Here is a 19239-nt window from a genome sequence, read left to right as displayed (position 1 = left end):
CCCGAGCTCACATGGTTGGGATAGATAGAATCTGCTCCTTGAGATTGTAGGTGTAAGTTCCTTGCTCACTGCTAAGTGTTCTAAGAGCCAAGAAGCTGCCTGCTTGTCCTACGGACCTCCCCATGCCCAATCAAGTAGAGGCCAATCATCTCTCCCTTGTATCCAATCCCTCTCCCCCTTCAAACTCCTTTTGAAATCTCCTTTCAAAAACATTGACCTTTACAGGCCCATCTCACCAAGAGTAATTCCACAGCCATGCCCTTTGATTTGGGCATCTGAGTTACACTGTGCAAAACTCCTTTGCCACATGACAATCTCTGGAGCAGTGGTTCACCGTGTCACTGGCAGAACTCACACTCGGCAGATAAGAATTGTACAAGAGCATCACTGAAGTCAACTTGAAGTTCTGCTCGCTGCACATAGCATGAGCGTTATCCACCGAAGGAGATGATGTATTAAGAGCTATGAGAACTCAGAAGGACAGAAGCAACTATGTCTAGTGGGATAGAATTTGTATGAAACAGTGTTTCTCAACCTTCCTAATGCTGTGACCCTTTAATACAGGTCCTCATGTTGTGGGGATCCCCAACCACAAATTATTTCATTGGTACTTCATAACTGTAATTTTGTTAATGTCATGAATTATAACGTAAACATCTGATGTGCAGGCTATCTGTGACCCCTGTGAAACGGTCATTAGACCTCCCAAGAGGGTAGAAACCCACAGAATGAGAACCTGTGGTTTAAATGAAAGGCAAAATTTGAGTGAATCATAGGAATGAGAGGTTTGGGTACTTTACCACAAAGGTATAGTTTATCTCTATCAGTGTATCCAAAGTCTGAGTGCACAAAGCATTCTACCTCTGGGGAATCCTACCTTAATCATTAATGAGTCAAGCGTGGTAAAAGATCTGTAGGTAATTATTAAGAAATAACTGGATCCTCTAACAGTGACTCACTCTGGTAATGCCCACAGTCAGCTTAGGCAGGAGGATTATCCTGAGTCTGAGGCCAGAGAGAGGGACCGTCTTTCGAAACAAAAGAAAGCCAGGTGTACAGGTCTATTGGTGCCTGCCTTTAATCTAAGTACTCCAAAGGCAGAGGCAGGTGAATCTCTTCGAGTCTGAGGGCAGCCTGATCTACAGAGTGAGTTCCCAGAAAACGATGAAATGAGCCCTGTTTTGAAAAATGAAAAACACAAAACAAACAAAAAAAAAGAGAACGGGGGAGGAGAAGATGAGAAAAGAAAGAAAGCAAACAAAAGACAAACAGAGAGACTGGCTATGGCGGTACATCCCTGTACCCTCAGTGCTGGGAACAGAAGGATTGTGACCGTGAAGCCCATTCCCTGGGACTCCAAGGTAAGGCTCTACCCCAAAACAACAACAACAACAAAAATTGTGCCGATTCAATGTTTATCAGATTCAAGATAGTCATATAATATTATACCTCTTGATTATTATATTCATATTCTACACTGATGAGTGATCTCTTTAAAATACTAAAACCTGAATTTTGTAAAACAGTTTATATATATGCATGCAAGCCCTGGAAGAAGTTATATACACCCAATTGTTGGTTAATAGACTGACTTCTGATGTCCTTACCTGTTGTTTTCTGTGGCTCATTCTACTCAACTTAGCTCATTTTACCCCACTTCTGTCATTCTTATTCATATGTATCAGCATTTGGAAAAATAGATATACATAGGTAGATGAAAGATAGAGGATTGGTAGATGAATGATATATAGGTAGATGAAATTAGATAGGCAGAGGGATGATAGGTAGATCTATAGATAGATGATAGATAGATAGATAGATAGATAGATAGATAGATAGATAGATAGTACTTATTTCAGGGAATTGATTAATGGAGTTGTGGGGGACTAACAAACCCAAAGTCTAAGGCAGCCTAGAAGCGCAAATCAACTAATAGCTTCTGTGATTCACGTTTACAAAGTACTTGCATAGCAACAACTAGATTAATATTTGACTAAAAACCTCAGCAATGTAGTATCCTCATTGAAATATGAAATTAGGACAGCCTTGGACACTCAGAACTAAAGAAGCCCTTAGGAGTTTTCCTTCAGCTAACATCACACAACACAAGATGATCCAGCTATACCTAACCACCCTCGAATCATGTGAGTCAATAAAATGGTTGCTCTTTTAAGCCTTTAAAGGGCATAATTCGTTGGGGATAATACAAGCATCAACAGATTGAAAGGAATTGGACTCCTGAACCTTGAGGAGATGAGGTTGAGCTTCCAAGGAAACAGAAGCAAGATTTAAGTGCAGACCTCTGTGAGGAAGCCACCCACACGACTTCCCAGCCTGTTCAACTTCCTTCAGGCAGCCACCAGACATTTATTTAATCAGCCTTCCTCCTCTCAAAGACAGCTACATTCTATCTGGGGATCCAAGAAATAGATCTCCTACACATCCTGAAAGTACATGACTTTGCCTATAAGACCGGCACCTCCCCAGACAGAGTAAATGATTCAAGAGAGGACATGTGCTCTCTGGAGGTTAAGGGTGACAAAGAAGTTCTTTCTGCCTCGCTGAGAAAGTGCTTGGCTCCTTCCAGGATCCAGTGGCAGCCAGTGGGTGACCTTGATAGGATTCAAGCATTAATCCAGTAGACTGGGACCTAAAACAGAGATGGATGGACCACTTCCTGTGCTACCGCGCTGATGGCTGCCTCAAAGTCATCCTCCAGGGGAACTAACATTCTGTTGACTTTTTAGTTCTGTGAACTGGTAAATTTCCTTGAAAATCTATTCAGGTTGGGCTTTCAAGGCGTTGCATCTGAGCGCCTCTTTGTATCCATACCAAAAGGAGAGATCATTGCTAAGAAGTGTCTACATAAGGGAAAAATGAGACCTTCAGCCCTACCAATGACTGCTTCAGAGTGGGGAAAAGAGGAGGACATTATATGTGCCAGTCATACGACATCTATCCTCACAACACACCTCTGAATTCCACATGGCCTGTTAGGAATGGAGGGTGACAGAAAACAGCCCCGTGACTGAGGCAGGCTGACCAGCCACTTTATATGAAAGGCTGACCGTCCTTGATGCCTTACATATATTGTTCAGTGAGTCCCTACAAAGCCCTCAGATGGCCTATTCTAACCCTTGTGAGTGTAGAAGCTGAAGCTGAGAGAGAAGACCACTCAGTTAGCCAAAGCTCCATTCCCAGTTCCCTCTGACCTCAGCAGCCCTTCCCAAACCTTTGCATCTCAAAAGCAGGCTCCATTATCAGTGCCATTATCACCACACCAGAGACTAACAAAGGTGCAGATAAGGAAATGGCAGCCTGAGAGCAAATCGGGCTGAAGCCAGGAAGACCCAGGAAGGCTGGAGGGACAAAAGCCAAACTTAGCTTTACTCTACTAGCTGCATGCAGAGCAAACTTTGTGGTCATATGCTCTACTTAAAAATCTCTGGAGTGCTGGGACAGGCTCTCTTCTGACCGCCCAAAGAGGTTAGATGACCATTTCTAAAGCCACAGAGCTGGGTGCAAAGTGGGAACTGGAACCGGAGACTGTCTTGGCTCCGTCGCGTTCGTTTGGTCCACAGCGATTGAGTGTTGAGATCTTGGAAAAATGAGGAGGAGGCTCCCTGTTGGTCCGCTACTCATCATTAAAGTGCTATTTTTTTTTAACCTGTTAAATCTGAGGCAACAATAGCACCTGCCGTATATAGACATCAAGTAAATCGGCAGTGGGAGCGTGGTGAGCAACGATTTTAAAGTACTGCTGAGCTATTCACACCTTGTGCTGTGTAATAATGGCTCCCTACCCATCGAGTCCTATCTTGAGTGCCCACCGGAGGTCTTTTCCACTATGGCGGACTCCGCTGAATCTCAATTTCAGTTTGTCCGTAATCTGCTCTAGAAGAGACTCTTAATTACGTTGCCACGAAGGAACAGGGGAGAGAAGAAAAAAACAAAAAAAAAACAAAAAACAAAAAACGAAGTTCCCAATTTCCAAGTAGATTTTGTGTAACTGTGGTTCTTCTTTAGGCTTTCCTCATCTGGTAGAAAAGGGGGACGAAAGGAGGTTTCCGTGTCTTTCTCCACCCTTCTCTCCCACTGTTGTAATTTGCTACCAGAAAGAACCCAGAGGCACTCAGTCAGTGGTGACTTAGGAATAGGGCTTAACCGATGGCATCTGCCTTTCAGAGAACTTGCTATTACACCAACGTCACAGCTCTCTGATGTTAGGATCTGCTGTCAGTCTAGAGTGGGATGTGTCTGTGTTTGCCTTGGTTCTGCTACTGTGGGATCAAGAGGAGGAAAGGGAGGAAGCCTGGATCCCTCTTCCATGTCCAGGTTCTGCTCTCCAGGATGGAGGTAAACTTACCAGGTAGTAAAGAGGAAAAAAAGGGTGCTAAATTCTTCTTAGGACTTTCTGAGACAGCCTGGCTGGGGTAGAAACTGCTTTCATTTGAACCCAGAGGTAGGGGTGGAAGACACATCCCCTTAGAACCAAACTCTTTAATAAGGGCAAAAAAACAGGGTGGGGTGGGTGGGGTCAAAAACACACACACACACACACACACACACACACACACACACACACACACACACACAGTGTCCTGTGGACAACCTCAGGACGGAGGCAGAGCCCAAAATACACACACCTGATTTTGTGCTTAGCTGCTACCCTGCTGTGCCATGGATGGGACAGATTAAGAGCGTCTAGATGGCCAACATACTCTCTATTACTGCTGACTCTTGCTACTCTCAGGACTGGCTTGGTACACCTTCCCAAAAAGTTGAACAATAGGGCTGGTGGAGGTGACGGCCAATTTCACCCAGAGTTCCTTGAACTTTAGAGCAACAAGATGAAGGAAGGAGAAAGGGATCCTTAGTAACTGGATGTCTGGGTAGAGTGTTCCCAGTGCCAGGAGTCCTAGATTAGCAACAAGGGGTTGAGCATAGGGGCGGGGTGTGCTAGGGGCAATGGGACAACAGGGCAACAGTAGGCATCTTCTTAGGGTCTCAGGCATCACTGCAAAGTTTCTTATAGAGAAAGAACTCCACACAGTCTTCACAGACACATAGCTTCACACAGACTAGCCTCTGGCTTTTCCAATGTGTATGGAAGCACTAGTGTGAATTTGTGATATATATGTTGTATTATGAACAATTAATATATATGTATATCATATCTACACACACACACACACACACACATGTATATAGATTTCAATCTGGCTTTGACAACCCATAGGCAAAAAGGACCATATGCTCTCTCTGAGCTTTCAAAGGTGACACGCTGTTGACTGTAACTTGAAGACCAGAAGTAGAGATGGAGAGATTGATAAACATAAGTGGTATTAAATAAATCATTCTGAGAAAAGTAAGTCACTGGGGGAAGTAAGACTATCATGAAAGTGACGTGTATCCCTACTAGAAAGGCCACAGTGTGAGGATAGAATGATACCCTACAGAAACCTAACCAGAGGTCATGGTCAGCATCTAGAGTCATAAATCATGTTCGACTGTCAACAGACCCATAGTGAAAAGCTGTCATTGTACCTATGTGGTCCTCCTCCCCCAAATCCATTACAACTGCTCTCATAGTGAAAGAAAAAAAAAATCAGACAAATCCCAGAAGGGGCATCCTCTTACCACTAGCAAAGTCAGTTACCAGGGCTCCTTAAAACAGTCAAGGTCGGGGGCTGGGGATTTAGCTCAGTGGTAGAGCACTTACCTAGGAAGCGCAAGGCCCTGGGTTCGGTCCCCAGCTCCGAAAAAAAGAACCAAAAAAAAAAAAAAAAACAAAAAAAAAAACAGTCAAGGTCACGGAAACTGGAAAGCCTTCTGAATGGCTGAGAACAGACAACAAACATAACATGGGAGTCTACAGGGAAACCCAGGTGGAGGGAACACGGTGGCTCACAACTGCATTCCCACCATTTAGGAGGCAGATTCAGGAGGATCTCCAAGAGTTCGAAGCCAACCTGGGCAACAAAGTAAGTTCCAGGCTAGCCTAATCGACAGAATGACATCCTATCTCAAACCAACCAACCAGCTCACCCACCACCAAGTAAAAACAAACACAGAAACAACAAAACCCTAAGGAAATCTGAATAAACTATTGTCTAACTTCAGTTTATCTACGGAAATTTTTAAATCATAATGTATGTGACTAATGTACGTACCTTAAGGACCATGTTAGGAATAAGGGACCAAGAAGACAGTTTGGAATAGCTCTTTGTACTATTTTCTTTATGTTTCTTTAAATATCAATGTGTTCTTAAAAAGAAAATCTTTTCCTAAACGTTGTAAGACCGTGTGGCCTATTAGCAGTGAACAGACAGGCTCACAAGCCCAGGCTGAGAAATATTTACTGGAAAAAGAGTTTTGTTTTTTTTCACATGCATAATTTTCCAGAACTGTAATATTCTCTGTAATGAAAAGAGTGGACAGTGCCTTGTATCTGAATCATACATTTCTTCTTTGTTCCCATGGATAGGTCACCTGCCAGGGCCACAGCCAGTAGCTTCAATGTAGACTCTGTATGGCATAAACTAAGAACTTTCTCGTACAAAGTGACTGTTATTTTTAGACTCCTACTGAGACCGGGTTTCTTTCTGTAACATAAGCTGTGTAAAAAGGTCGGACGATTATCCTCTCTGAAACTCAATTTTCTCTTTTATTTAAAAAAGAAACGAAAAGAAAAAAGAAAAAGAAACAAAGAAAAAGGAAATAAAGGCAACGACCGAATTTTGAAGGGTTGTGTCTACCGAGGAAACGAATCTAAATTCAGTGCCTGGCACCTAAAAGTTCTTGGTAAACGAAGTCTGTTAATAAACACAGTTATCTTTCCCAATCAGGAGAAGATAATCCCCTTTGGTCCACTGGAAATATGGCTCACAGCTCTTTCCTCGGCATGCTTCCTAGTTTAACTACACGAAGCATCTAGAAGGCACTCTGCCAGCAGCAGCCTCTGGTTTGTATCTAAGCAAGTCTTGGTCATTAAGCGAAGTCAGGGCATCACCGGCCAAGCAGAGAAAGGCCACGCCACAGGGTACATCTGTGCCCACCAATGCTCTCTGTTCTTGAAACAAAACAAACACACACACAAAAAGCAGTAATTAATTAGTTAATAATGATACAATAACAACAATAACCCAGGACAGTTAGACAGTTAGTGTCAGATCTGGGGGCCCCCAGACTGGGGGCACGGGTGGGAGGGCTCCTTCCTCTTCTTGTTCCTCAGCACCTGTCACGGAGACGGGATGCAGGCTCAGCGGCCGCTTCCTCCTGCCCCCGCCGCCCGGCGGACCCTCGGCTCCCGGCAACGCGCCCGCGGCCCACGCCGACTAGAAAGCGCCCATTGAGCGCCTGCAGCTGCCGGTGCTGCTTGCCCAAAAAACTAAATAAAGCCCCGACTGCAGTTCCAGTGAAGAAGACACTACTGTGTTCTTCCCAGCCCAGTCACGGTTATAAAGCATTAAATGCAAACTGCTGATTGTTAACGCTGCATTTGTTTACACCCCGAATCTTGAATCACAATGGGGTGGCTCTCAGGCTGCCAGGGCCGGCTAGGGCCGGCTTTATCCTCAATGCTGCAGCCTGTTCCCTGACTGGCCACGCAGAAGGGTAAATAGCACTGCCTTTGGCTTGCCTTTTTTTTTTTTTTTTTTTTTTTTGGTAGATGTCTGCTCATGGAGACCTCAGTGGGATTTTGTTCCTGGTGGGACTGAAGGGAATGTATTGGAGAAGCCTTACTCTATTCCTGGATGTGTAAAACGTTCAGGGATTTGTAAGGTCTCCCAAAGGAGAAATTCCACACTGTATAAAATAAAGTAGACGCGAATGAATGAAAGGATGCTGGGATCCTCTTAAAGGGCTGCGGGGAAGCGAGAAGGTGGGAAGTGTGGCCCACTGGCTAAGCTTCCTGATGGATAGCTGCAACATTTATCCATCCCTACCACCAATCATGGCCATATGCCTTTAAAATCCAGCAGCCACTCTCTCTACCCGTGAATTTAAATGATTTTTCACTTGGAAATTTTACAGTGAAAAAAGGGGGCCTTAACACTCTTCCTTTCCAGGCGACAATCTGTGACATAACTTTTCTTTTTATTGTTAAAGGTTTTTAGGTTTGTCATCGTGTTCTGCTATTGCTATTCTTTTCTGGTCAAAAAAAAAAAACATGTTAGTGTAGTAAACGGGAAAATGTAAACAGAAGCACGATGAAGTTCATGTCATTAAATTAGGATGTGCTCATATCATTATGAGACTATTTTCAATCTTTATACATACACAGAAAATGTTAAAATGTTAACTTTCCTAAACAAAACTCCTTTGACTCAGGCTCTTCTGTTTTCTGGTGACCCATCTCTACACCATTCTTTTTTGTTTGTTTGTTTGTTTGTTTTGAAAAAATACAAGAGCACAAATCTACTTTTATTTATTTACTCTCCATTAGTTTAAATCCGGGATTGGTACAGCATCACACGGATTCTGTGTCCAATGGCCTTTGCAGGAAGGTTGCTTTGGAATTTGGCAGGAACCATGCCACTGTTTCCATGGGCCCCAGTTACTTTTCCCCAGATCACTCTGGTTTTGTTTGGTTTGCCTCCAGAAGTCACTGTATTGTTTTTTGCTTAGTACACATAAGCACACCTCTTGCCTAAGTAGAACTCAGTTTCATCTCGGGCATAAACGCCTTCAATTTTTAAGAAGAGCTGTGTGCTCTCTTTGGTTCCGAAGGCCTCACTTGTAGCCAGCAAAAATGGCTTGCACCACAGCCTTGCAGACATACTTGTTTTTTTGTTTTTTTTAGAAGCCCTGTTCCCAGGCCTCCCAAGGCGCCAAGATGGCAGAAAAAGCCTCTATGCCATTCTTAAAACAGTGATTCATAACAAGTAGATTCATAACGAGTAGAGTTATGCTTCACATTAGAAAAAAAAAACAAAACAAAACCTTCCGAACAGAGTTTGCTTGCACCAGAGTGGACTTAAAACCTAGAATGAGCTAGCTACTCATCGCTAGCAACTTCAGGAAATCTATCTGCACTGGAAACACACCACTGTCTTCAGAATAACTGCAGAATCATAAGCTGGTTTCAGCACAGCATTCGGAAAGCACAGACGCCTCGGCGAAATGGCACCTTCTCACCTGCGGATGTAATCCCTAGGGAAACGAAACGGAGCACAGGGCACTGTGCGGATGTGCGACAAAAGCTGGGAACCAGAGAGCTGGAGATGACTCAGTTCACACAGGCACATGCTGACTGCTGGCACCTTGCATCGGCCGACATCGTCTTCATTCCGTGGTGGAGAGCTTTCGAGTCAAAATGCAGAAGGATGCAGTGAAAATCACAACGGGGCAGATCTGGGAAGGGACATTGACAAAGTGTCGGCAGGAGGACCACGAGGCAAGCGCCTTTGGTGGTGATTGAGCATCTGTTCCACCTAGAGCCGGTACCAGCTGTGACGGAAGAGAAAAGAGAATCTGCAGTTTTGGGGGAGCCCCTGGAGAGGGGGGGCTCACTGTGTGATGGGAAGATGGGATGTACACAAGTCATATGAGCGCCGTGCTGGGTCTGTTTGAATGAGGGCATTGAAAGGCTAATGAATGGGAGACCAGTAGACAAGACACACAATTCACAGGAAGAAGATCGGAAGGTCTCCCACCGGAGAGAACGCTGGAGCAAAGGGAGAAGACAGGCTTTGCCAACAGGGAGAGTTTCCACAGCTGGCTTAAAAACACAACTATAGCTTAAAGGGTCCTTTCTTCATAGCCAAAGTTGGGACCCAGCACTAACACTATTAGATGCGGACATTGCCTTCCTTTTCTGTCATAGGGAAATTTCCAAAAGGTCTGCCAAGGACGAACTCAGACATTCCCAACGTGTTCCAAATAAGAGTGGATCCCCCATGTAAAAGAACCATTACATGAATTTGTTATTTAAATGACATCTCTCTCTTTCTCACATGGATCTTAATCCACCCGAACTTCAGGCAATCGTGAAATAAGTGTTCTGCCATTACTCCCAGGAATTGGTTTCAAAGTTTGTGCACACCCACCCCCCCCATACACACACACACATGTCCCTAGACATTCGCTCCCTCATGGCGTGAGTATTCCATTCAGAAGGCAAAATGCAGACAAGTGACACAGGCAAATGGGACCAGGGTGGACACAAATTATTAAATTAATTTTTTGAAAAGCAAATTTAATCGTCATTAAATTTGAAAGCTTACACATTTTCAAAGTTGGTTTGGCATTTAACTCTCAGACTCTTCATCCTAAAACCATTTGCTTCCCTTTCGAACCTACCCAGTGACTCCTAAGGTCAGGTAGAAACGTAATTGCAGCTCTCCAAATAAAGAAGTCGAAATGAAGAGGCAAGCCTAACTATGTTCCCAAGGTAGGAACTTAAATTGTCTGAAGTCACGGGAACCTAGATCAGCAGACGACAGTCTGTCCAGTCAGGCAGCTGTCATTCTTTGTTTGTTTTGTTGTTTTTGTTTAGAGACCGGGTTTCTGTATAGCCCTGGCTGTCCTGGAATTCACTCCATAGACCAGGCTGGCATCCAACTCAAAGATCTGTCTATTTCTGCACCCCCCCCACCCCCCCGCCACACACCCCTGCCTGGCTAAAGCTGTCATTCTAAGAAGGGGCTGGGTTACGGTTCTCCTCCATTTGAGTTAGAGCCCTTGAATCTTGATGACGTCAGAAATATCTGTGTTAAGATTTAAAAAATAAAAGACCAAGTGTATTTATGAATGTAGAATAGAAGGATCACATGACTCACTGTGGAGCACCAGGGTAGGAGGCGGAGTCTGCTCTTATCTTCAAGTAGTTTTCCTCTGATCACCAGACCAGAATGTGTCTCAGTGTGGTTAGAGTAAAAAGAGACTCAGCGTGACTTTTTTTTTTTTTTCAAGCAGAAACAAATACCCAGTCATCCAAAAGTACACCAATAATGTGAAATAGAAAAGTAACTAATTTAAGGGCTTGCTTTTCATTAATAAATTGAATTATTTTTTTCCTAACACTCATATCTAGCCTGTGCATTTCTCGTTTGAAGAAATTTAAACCATATTTCAAAGTTAAATTTTTAAAAGCACAGAAAGTTTTAGAACATAGCGTAATTCTCTGTTTGGAAATTTTAGGACAGTTGAATGACTTTCTATGTATATATCTATAATCTATATGTATCATTTCTGGAGTGGGCTATATGCATTAAAAATCTGGTGATAATGTGTTACAATTGTGTCTTTAATTCTTGGTTCTTTTAGAAGAATATTGGTGAAGACATTGCTATAGTCACTGCTAATACATAATTAATTACCTCTAGACTGGCAGCTTAGGCCTGTGTTTTCATTTTGTTCCCAGCTTTATGGTTGAGAACCCAAGGAGGGTTTGGTAGGCAGGGTCTCTCCCAGGACCTTTCCTACAGGTGCAGTCAATGGTACCTGGGGCTGATGAGGGATGTACTGAGAGCTCGGAATCCCTACTGACGGCCTAGTCGTTGTTGACTCCTACACCAGCCAGACTTCCTGTGTGGTGAATGACCTTACCTGGAATATGCAGAAGAAGAAGGCAGGACTTTGACTCTCAGTTGCCCCTGACATTGCACCTCCCAGTGGGAGGGGTGAGGGGGTCTTTGAAGGCATGCTTTGACGCTGTGCTGGATTTCCTCTGGTTGTGGCCTTTAAGAAGAGCAATTTGGTGCTTAGTTTCTTAAACTAAACTATGGATCTTCTTCAGGACCCCATACATTGGGGAGTTTGTTTTATGCTTCTAGAACTCAGCACAGGGCTGCTGCATACCAAGTGCTTCAAAACAGAATCAATGGCCTACAGCCAAAAAAATCCGAGCCATCAAAGCAACCAGTCAGGTTTATCGTGCTGATAAAACCGCCCTAGAGAGATAACCAATACACCTTAGGGTCTTTGAGTCTAAGAGATCTGCTAATCCAGCTCCTTTTCCCTCCCGTGGTGTAGCTGAGGTGAAGCTGTACAGCCAAGCAGCAAAGACAGGATCCTTGGTGCCTAAGGTCCAGTCATTGCTTCTGGTCCAACCCAAAGCATCATTTTACCAGTTACTGTCTGAGGGTTTGGCTTTATCAAAACTCAGAGGGACTCCAGCAGTTCAGATCATTCTTATACACCAGGATGGGGCAAGACTTTTACTAATCTGCTGAGTGCAGCAGGAGCCTTTCCCTCCTTGACCTCTCTGACTATTCTAGGAAAATAAAGAGAAGTCCCAGAGGTCTCACCAGGAGGCCTTGGGACTCTGATCTCTTCAGTCTTGAAAAAAACTAACTTCCTGGCCTTTTCTTCATGTTTCTCGGTAAAAACTTGTAGTTTACATGTCTGGGACCAAGAAGAGTCTGAAAGGCTTCCTGTGACTTCCACACAGTCTGTGAGGAAGTAGAGATGTCACAGAACCTTCCTGGAATTTGACATAGTGTTATACTGTGTTTCGGGCAGTGCCTATGACTTGGAAGTGTGATGTAAGGCATTATCCTGGCCTCTTGGTATGAGAAAAAACAGAGCACCAGTCATCACGGAGATGCAGGTTTGCAAAACATGGAATTGTTAAAGAGCCTTCCTAGTAGCTAACAGGAGGGTAGAAGTATTGCTTTTTGGCTTAAGGTTTGTCCAGTTTTCATGTACTGTGGCTGTAATTAAGTGATTCACATTCACAATGCTCGGTATTTATCTAAAACACTGTAAGTCCTCATTAGAAGGGGAAAAATTCATTAACATTTGACTTCCTGAACTCACTAATATGATGCAACCCTCTCTAAGCCCTTTTTACCAGTAGGGTTCTCCAGAGAAACAGAACTAATTGTGTGTGTGTGTGTGTGTGTGTGTGTGTGTGTGTGTGTGTGCGCGCGCGCGCGCGCACGCAAAGACGCAAAGAGATTTGTTGCAAGGAATTGGCTAGTATCATTATGAGAAGTTAACAAGGTTCAAAGGAATGTCTGAACAGCACACAAGTGCCTCAGGAAAGCCTGGGTCACCACACCAGTCCAAATGGCTTGACTTAACCAGAAGCCAGCTGGAGTAGCTCTAGGCAAAAGCCAGTAAGACCAGAGATCCAGAGTAACTGGTACTGAAGTCAGAGCCTGAAGATGAGACACAAGGCAAGGCAATGCTTCAGCTCTTAGCAACCTGAGGGAAGGAACCATCTTTGGTGTAGTAGCCAGCCTCATTGTTCTAGGCTTCTGCAATCTGGTTGAGTCTCATGTTAGAGAGAATGATGTATTACCAAGTCTACTAATTCAAGCATTAATTTCAAGCACAAACACCCTCATATTCAAAATAATGTTTGATTAGATATCTGGGAAATTTCTTGCACAGCTATTTTTGATACAATTAGCTATCACACTTACTGCGAGGGGTTCATACACTATGGAGGACTAATTATATAGAAATCCCAGATAAATCCCCATGATCGTAACAGGAATATCTCTCTGCTTACTCTGATCTAGTATACATGTACAATATATGCTATGTTCTTCTTGTTTGCTATATGCCCATAACACTTCGATTTAGGATCTGTAACTAAGTGGGACAGCCCATGGATGTTTGATCTTTATTGTCATCTTGAATGTATTTAGACTCATTAGGAGACACATTTGTGTTATGTCTGTGAGGACATTCTAAGATATTTAACTGAGGGAAGACCCACTCTAATTGTGGTCTATGCATCCCAGGGGCTAGGGTCCCAGACAACACAGCACCCACTTTTCTGACTCTGATGCTGGGGCTGGCATTGTTCCATCATGATGACTACTTTGTCAAGCTCAGTTCTTGCGTGATAGGAAATTTGGCTAAAGAAACAGGACAGTTGACTTCCCGGTCCACAGAATCTCTGGAAAGTAAGAAAGCCAGAATCATCCACCCCAAAAAAGAACAGAAGAGAGAGGCCCTTCCCTGTCAAGGAGTCCCTCCCTGTCCCAACTCAATCCCCAATGTTCTAAGATTCTCTGCTCACAATTTTTATCCCAGACTCCTAGAAGAAGAGTGGTCTAGGAAGCCCAACGTTGTTGAATAGCATTAATACGTTTTACAGCACCACCACCCCCCACTTAAAAAGGAAAGCAGATAAAGCCCTTCATCTGCCTACTTCATGACTACGTATGAATACCTTTCTCTCATCTCTCCATGACTGCGGATGGATGCCTTTCTCCCATTCCTGCCATCATTGATTTCCTGATCCCAATAGACTAGTGCACCCTTTACCTGTGAGCCAGGATAAACCCATCCTTCTGTAGGTTGCCTTTGCCAGACATTTTGTCACAATGCTAAGAAAGAATACACCTCCTTGATCCCTGTCCCTAGAAATATGTTCAGTGATAATGGGGGTCGGGGGGAGAAGATATTCTATGTATTGTGAGTATTTTGTGGCCATCTCAGGAAGAACATTTGCACAAGCGCTTATCTGTACAACAGAAGATCCCAGGCTTGCATGGAGTGGGAGTTTGTGGGGTGTATGTCAAGGAGTAGAGGTTAAAACGAGCTTCACAAACAGTCTCAGACTGAGGCATTTTGTTGTCTGTAGTTGGGAAACAAATTGTTAGTCCACTTTTGATCTTTCTAAACTTCAGAAATCAGAAACAGTCTTCACCTTGATCTGAGTCATAAATCAGGAGCCCTTTCTCACCTGATTAGGTAGGAAGTTTGTCTTGCTCTGTAGAGGGAAATTATTGTAATAATTCTATTATAATACAATTTTATATTGTTATATATAATCTGTTTTATATGTTGTTTTATGTGTAATCTAATATTTACATGGTAAAGCAGGTAGTGTTATTGTAATCCACATAATCTAAATGCATATACTGTGAGGTGGGGACTGTTACAATCTATATAATCATATGTGTACATGATGAGGTGGCTATGTTACTGTAATTTATATAATCTAGTGCACACACTGTGAGGTAGGAGGTGTTATATATAATCTGATGTGTATTCAGTGAGTTAGAGACTGTTATCAACTGCATGATTCCGTCTGGAAGTTGGAGTATAAGGAACACCAATAATTCATCTGAGGTCACCAAGCAGCACTTACCTACAGGGATGTGAAACTAGGGAATCTGGATCCCAGTCTAAGCCCCAAATTAGCTATACTACCCTTAGTCAGGTGAGTGTTCCTTGTGTCACCAAAACAATTCTTTGCGTGTTCTGCTGCACCCTTGGGGATACTGCCTTGTGCTGTGAAGTTCAATAGGATTGCTAGACAAATGGTCCCTTTCTGCTCTCGTGCCATATGCCTTTAGTCACAGGCCAAAACCCCAGAGGGCAAAGCAGATTACCAGTAGGGGTCTCTTCCAGGCCACCCATCATTCCATGACAGAGCCCACCAGTAGCCCGCCCTCCTTGTATCTTTATCCTGATATTTGACTGGAACTCTACGTTCCTGTGGACATCGTTGTTACATTGATACCAAACCACCTCCTCCATTTGGGCTTTACCCTGTCCTTCTGCAGAATACCTGGCTTTCTCATAGCCACGCTTGTTAAACTGGTGACAAGACTCGTGTTGTAGAATCTGTATTCCACAACCAGTGAGACAATCCTTCCCTCTTATGGTCACTTAACACCCAGTGAAGTCTTCTGCCCTTCTGGCTGGGAGTTACAGTCGTGAGGGATACAGAGTCTCTACTCTCAGACCGTGTAGTCTGATGGGAAAGACAAAGAGTATTCAAAGAATGACATGGAAATAGAAATGGAAATGCAGAACTCGGGAGAGACAGCTGCCATCAAGGAAGGGTGTGGCTTGGGAAGAGCCCACACTGGGAGTGGACCTAATCAGAGAAGGCAGGAAGGCAAGCTTGTCTTGGGGACCACAAGGACTGCTCCCAGCACAGGAAGCATCTCCATAGGTGGAAAAAGATCGGGTGTGGTGGAGGGACGGGGATGAGCATGGTGGAAACAGGGACAACCATGCTCGGTACTTGGGCCTATTTTCTTAGAGCTGTTCATGCCTCACTCAAGCAGAGTAGGGGCCCACTCTGCCGCTACTCAATGCAAAGTTCCCGAGGTGAGAGGAAGGGTACGATTTGCTGTTGTTTTGAATTTTTCAGATAAAATTACAGTAAAGCAACAGGTGAGGCTCACTGGCTTCCTGAAAAGCACCCCACAGAGCTGCCTAAAGATACGGGGACTGTTTTGAAAGAAAGATGGAGGGGCTGGGGATTTAGCTCAGTGGTAGAGCGCTTACCTAGGAAGCACAAGGCCCTGGGTTCGGTCCCCAGCTCCGAAAAAAAGAACCAAAAAAAAGAAAGAAAGAAAGATGGCACTACCAGATTTACACATGTAAAAAAAAAAAAAAAGTCCTCAGGCTAGAAAGGAGAATCAGAAAAGACACCAAATTGGTGACTAGAAAGCCATGAGAGTTTGGGCTTGGGCAGCTGTAGTTCTGACGTAGGAAAGAGCACATTTCAGAAGCTGCTAGAGCAAACTCCTGAGAGCCATACTGTATTAGTCGCTTTCCTCAGTTGGGTGGTTGCGGTGCAAGCCTTTAATCCCAGCACTCCAAAGGCAGAGGCAGTCAGATCTCTGAGTTTGAAGCCAGTCTGGTTGCTTACAGAACGAATTCCAAGATGGCCAGGGTCACACAGAGAAATGCTGTCCCTGCAGGGGTCGGGGATGGGGGTGGGGACATGACCAAAGGCAGCTCAAGAAAGAGTTAGAGTTCCAGAAGGCTAAAGTCCATTATGGCAGGGGTGGCACAGTATGGTGGCAGGGGCTGCACAGTATGGTGGCAGGGGCTGCACAGTATGGTGGCAGGGGCGGCACAGTATGGTGGCAGGGGCTGCACAGTATGGTGGCAGGGGTGGCACAGTATGGTGGCAGGGGCGGCACAGTATGGTGGCAGGGGCCGCACAGTATGGTGGCAGGGGCCGCACAGTATGGTGGCAGGGGCCGCACAGTATGGTGGCAGGGGCCGCACAGGGCAGGGGTGGCACAGTATGGTGGCAGGGGCTGCACAGTATGGTGGCAGGGGCCGCACAGTATGGTGGCAGGGGCCGCACAGTATGGTGGCAGGGGCCGCACAGTATGGTGGCAGGGGTGGCACAGTATGGTGGCAGGGGCTGCACAGTATGGTGGCAGGGGCCGCGAGCCGGTCCCATTCAATCCGACAGGTAGCAGAGAATGAGCAAGGCTATAAACCTGTTAAGCCCGCCCCTAACGCAAGACTCCAACTTTTAAAGGGGCCGTAACCTCCTCTAAGTGCACCAACATCTGGGGACCAAGTGTTCAAATAGATGAACCTGTGGGGAACACTTCTCACACAGACCATCATGGACACAGTGATGGGATGACTAGAATAACGGACTCTGAGGGAAATGGATGGGCAAATCGCCCAGCTTCTGCTGAGGTCATTGCACTGAGGTAGGCGCAAAGATCAGAACCAGAGAGAGCTAATTCGGTTGGACTTGGATTTTAACCACGTTCCAGCATACTTCTTTCCTTTTCTCGTTAGGCGATCAGTACGTCATTTACGAATTGTTGCCACTTATTTACCGAAGCACAGTAACATCAGGAGAGACAACGATGACCGAGCTTGAAAAGCCTTATCCTCGTGTCAGCCCCCCAGTTGGAACATGAAGGAGAAATCAACAAATACAGTTCCCACACACGACACATTTATTTTCCTAGCATAATTATTTATCTCCATCTTGTCTTTTAAAAATGGTTTATGACATCTTGTGCAATATATTAAACGTCCCACCTGGATGAACTAAGAACAAGACATCGTTCCACCTTGAGGGTATAAAAATATTTTGTACATCGTAAGAATTAATGTACAGGTGGGGCTGAGCAAAGCCCGTACCTCGAACTGATGGTGTTGTAGTTCTTTCTCTCCTCATAAATCAGCTTCCATCACATTTCTTGTAAATATAAAAAACAAAACAAAACAAAATTTAAAAAAAAAAAATGGGCTGGAGATGGCTCAGTGGTTAAGAGCACTGACTGCTCTTCCAGAGGTCCTGAGTTCAAATCCCAGCAACCACATGGTGGCTCACAACCATCTGTAATGGGATCTGATGCCCTCTTCTGATGTGTCTGAAGAGAGCTACAGTGTACTTGTAGATAATAAATAAATCTTTAAAAAAAAAAAAAACATTGCAAGTGACAGCAGCCTAGGGTTCAGTCTAGACTTTAGACATTTCACCTTTTGGGGAACACAAGTCACACCCTACCTTCTCTGAACCAATCAGCTGCACCAGGAACTGGGACCCAGGAAAAGGTTATGATAGTCCCACTTGATTCATATACCTTGATACACTGTGGCTGAAATCAACATTCTCATAGCTTAAGAGGCCTGTATTAGAGCTGGGAGAGTAAGACATGAAAAGAGGAACCGGTGAGAAGTGGCCAATGCATCCTGCTCTAGTAGGGCTCTTCAGTGTTTTCTAAAAATTCACAGGGCATGTGACAGAGGCCTGTGAGAGTCAAGGCCTTGTGGGACATCTTTAGGTCACTGGGAACGGAGCCCTCACAGAGGGCCAGGCCCTTGGAGAAGGATCAAGCCTCATACTTCCCAGCCAAGGGGTGAATGGTATTGCTGTGTTACTTGTTACAGCTGTGGTGGATCACCACAGTCCCGTGATACGCCGGCCGATCACGAGATAAAACTGCCCAAATGTGTGCAATTGATTGATTATCTACAGAAAGATCACCAATAGAATTCCACCTGACCGAATTATTATGCGTGCACAACATGACTTAAATGAAGATACCTCTAGGAATGCTTGTACTTTTACAAAATATTTCAGTTTTTAGAAATTATTATTACGGCATCTAATGCTTCCAAAATGTCATATGAATGCCAATAGACTAGTGTTTACGTGATTTGGACTATGGGGTTAGAGCTGAGACTTTCAACAAAGCAAAATACTCATTCTGAAATTATGCTAATTTAAAGCATCATTTGCATTTCTATAGACAGAAAATTATATAACAAACCCCAGCTATTTTGGTTCTCATTTGACGGACATGAAGACTCCTCAAAGTCCCGAGAGAAACAGCAGACCCTGGATTCCATTGCGTTTGGGGAAAGACAAATGTGAGAGACAAGTCTAGGGATGCTGGTGTGGGTCGTGAATTCTTTGTCGGTCTGAGATAAAATGAGGGCTGGATGTATTATGTGTGACGAAAATAGTTGCAAAGAAAAATCTCCTGTGGGTTGTTTTACGGACAGCGTGAAAACAAACACTAAGAAATAGTAGCATTTCATTCAGGC

General features: G+C 44.3%; 1 protein-coding gene across 2 annotated transcripts in view; it reads left to right on the top strand.

Moving 5' to 3' along the window:
* LOC134485588 (histidine-rich glycoprotein-like) overlaps nucleotides 1–19239 on the top strand; it is a 63581-nt gene that overhangs the window by 26717 nt on the left and 17625 nt on the right. The window lies entirely within an intron of this gene.

The sequence above is a fragment of the Rattus norvegicus genome, chromosome 2 (assembly GCF_036323735.1).
Source record: "Rattus norvegicus strain BN/NHsdMcwi chromosome 2, GRCr8, whole genome shotgun sequence".
NCBI lineage: Eukaryota > Metazoa > Chordata > Mammalia > Rodentia > Muridae > Rattus > Rattus norvegicus.
Note: the sequence above shows the minus strand (reverse complement) of the source record. Positions and strands in the feature narration are given on the sequence as shown.